This window comes from Octodon degus, unplaced genomic scaffold (genome assembly GCF_000260255.1).
Source record: "Octodon degus isolate 3935 unplaced genomic scaffold, OctDeg1.0 scaffold00018, whole genome shotgun sequence".
NCBI classification, from domain to species: Eukaryota; Metazoa; Chordata; class Mammalia; order Rodentia; family Octodontidae; genus Octodon; species Octodon degus.
In genome coordinates this window covers 17,704,271-17,707,470 of record NW_004524594.1, presented here as the reverse complement: position 1 = coordinate 17,707,470, position 3,200 = coordinate 17,704,271, and the positions used below count along the sequence as shown (strand labels likewise).

General features: G+C 45.2%; 1 non-coding gene across 1 annotated transcript; it reads right to left on the bottom strand.

Moving 5' to 3' along the window:
- Positions 1 to 394: 394 nt before the first annotated feature.
- On the bottom strand, positions 395 to 501 carry LOC111815605. Its single transcript, XR_002820280.1, has one exon. It is a non-coding gene; the product is annotated as a U6 spliceosomal RNA (small nuclear RNA).
- Between the last annotated feature and the right edge of the window lie 2,699 nt (positions 502 to 3,200).

Sequence of the window (3,200 nt, the reverse complement as noted above, 5' to 3'; positions counted from 1 at the left end):
TCCATTTGATCTTGAGATCTGCGACGGCTTGGACAGTTTGGGCCATGAAGACAGGTCCACTGTCACTGCTGATTGTTCAGAGAAGTCCGTATTGGGATAATTTCCTTGAGGAATCGGCTAACTTCCTGAGCCCTTACTGTGTTCATTGGTTTGGCCTCCACTTATTCCCTGAGCAGGTGCAGGACAATCACAAGCAAGTATTTGTATTTTAAACAGGGCTTTATTTCAGTCAAATCTATTTGCAAGTCCTCAAAGCTGAAGTGCCCATGTGTTGAATTCCCGGGAGTGACTGGTCTCTGCAGAGCGTGGCTGCAGGCACAGGCTTTGGACACTTTTGACAGTGGCACAGAGTGATGGGAGTCTTAGAACATAGAATCTTTTTTTTTTTTTTTTTTTTAATATGGAACACTTCACAAATTTGCGTGTCATTCTTGTGCAGGGGCCATGCTAATCTTCTCTGTATCATTCCAATTTTAGTATATGTGCTGCCAAAGTGAGCACAAGAAACATCTTCCCAAGAGGTTCTAAAGCAGTTTCTCCAGGGTGAGTGTTCTGATGGCCGTCCTGTGCGACGGCACAAGCCATCAGCTGGAGCATGAAGGTGCGAAAGTCTTGAGGCATCCACCACCCTCCTTGGTTTCTGGAAGCTCTTTTTCAAACCCAGAGATTTTTTTTGGAAACTGTCCCCAAGAGTTATCTTCTGGCTTCTGTGACACTAGTGGGACAGAGGCAGAGGCCAGTAATCTCTTGCAAAGGAGTGATTAAAGGTGACAGCCTCGGGCTGGTGAGATGGCTCAGGGGCTGGTGAGATGGCTCAGTGGTCTAAAGCACCTACTTAGAACAAGCTTGGTAAAGCACGGGGACTACGGTTCAATCCCCCAGCACCACATGCCAGCCAGCCCCGCCCCCTGGTGGGCTGAGCTGGCCACACACACACACACACAAATAAATAAATAAAAATTTTAAAAAAAAGGTGACAGCCTCAAAAGTGCTGTCTTCCTCGAGGGTCCGACGGGCTTCTTTAGGGCTCAGGGTGAGGAAAGGCCTAGAGATCTTTGGTTTAGTTTGTTTGGTGGCTTCTTTGGCAGTCTGGCCAGTTGACTTCCCCTAGTAATGGGGTCTCGCACCCCCCGACAGTGGATGGTAGCCATCTTTTTGGGTTTTCAGTTGCTTCTACAAGTTAAGTATCTCCTTTTTATTTTAAATTTCCTTTCCAGGCCAGGGAGATGGCTCAGTAGAATAAGTGCTTGCCTGGCAAGCGCAGGAGCCTGGGTTCAATCCCCAGTTCCGCAAAAAGACAAAACAAAAACTTAAATTTCCTTTCCTCCTGCCATTAACAGTCCCCTTTCTTTTGTACATTGCCCCATGAGTGTGAACTGTGTCAAAAGCATACTTTGAATCGGGGTAGGTATTGACAGTCTTTCCTCCAGCCCACTGGCGGGCTTGCATGAGGGCCAGAGTTCTGCCCTTTGTGCTGACCAGCCCTTGGGACGGGCCCTGCTTCAGTGACTTGGCCTGTGGCAACCGTATCCTGCTAGGCGTTTTCCACACTGGCTGAAGCTGCTGCCATCTGTGAACAAGCGTCTGGTTGGGGAGGTGGCTTTTGGGTGAGATTAGGCCTGCTGGAGCACAGTTCACCAGTGACTTTTTTTTTTTTTTAATTTCTTTTTAAATTTTATTTTTTAAAGAATACAAGATAGTAATAAAAAATTAGAAATGATACAGAATTTTACTAAAAATAATATGAATTCAGCAGTATTTGTTGTATTGCATAATGCTGCCTTCAACTTAAGTTGTTCAGATGACCAGATATATGCATGCATAATTTGAAAAAGAAAAAAAGGATAATAAGTTAAGAGAGAGAAAAAAAAATGAAAAAAGACACAAAAATAAGCACTCACTGCCCTGCTCCTTCCCATACACCAGCAGAAATCCACAGTACAATTGCCCAAGCCATCCTGCTTACATATATAGATGTGTCCCTTGCCCCCTCCCCCCTTGCTGTCCCCCTCATCTCAGTAATTCCTTCCTTGTAGACAGATTCATTTCCTTTCCACAGTATCCATTGTACTGTTCAGGTTGTATTTAATCTTTCTTACTCTAGGGAGACCGTGGATGTTTGCACACATGGAACTGATTTATTTCACTTAGGAGTATGGTCTCTAGTTGCATCCATTTACTGATGATATCCTCAAACTTACCTTTTTTATAGCTGAATAATGCCCCATTGTATAAAAATACCACATCTTCTTAATCCAGTCCTCAATTGATGGACATTTGGGTTGCTTCCAAGATTTAGCTATGACAGATTGCACTGCTATAAATATGGGTGCATGTTATGGTTTGTGCCTGGTTGTCCCCTCTCCCCCCCAAAAGCCTCATGCAGTCATGGAGTGGGAACTTCTAGAGTTTGAGATTAACTCATGATCCACTGGGATTATGGGTCTTAGTACTGCTGGGATTATGGGTGTGAATGCTATACCCAGCCTGGGGCGAAGAGCCTGAATGCAACTTAAGGGAGACAGACTTCCTCTCTGTTGCCACTGTTGCTGTTACTCCTCCATTTTGCTTTCTTGCTCTTTGCTACCGCCATGAAAGGTTGCCCTCTGCCATGTGCCACTCTGCCTTGGAGCCAGCTGAGTATGGGCTGTTTGAAACCGCCAGTAACTGTGAGCTAAATAAACCTTTCCTTCCTTCATTTTGCATGTCAGGTATTTGTCCCAGCAAGGAGAAAAGAGTAACTGAAACAGTATACATATATCACTGTGGTATGATGTTTTCAATTATTCTGGAAAAGTTCCCAGGGAAGAACAGCTGGGTTGAATGGGAGCTCCAATCCTAGCTTTCTGAGAAATCTCCACACTGATTTCCATAGTGGTTATACCAGCCTGCACTTCCACCAGCAGTGGAGAAGGATTCTGTTTTCCACACAGCCCCTCCAGCATTTGTTACTGGTTGACTTCTTGATGATAGCCATTCTTTCTGGGGTGAGATGGAGTCTCAGTGTTGTTTTAGTTTGCATTTCTTGAATGACCAGTGGTCTGGGCAGTCCTCCTCTGTAGGCATGAAGATGGCCAGGTATAGTGTTCAGACAGTCTCCAGGGCGACCCTGGGGTTTCCACAGAACAGCCCTTGATTCTGAGCTACTGTGGCATTTGAGAGCCATTTATGTCATCGATGGTTCATCAGAGTCATGACTG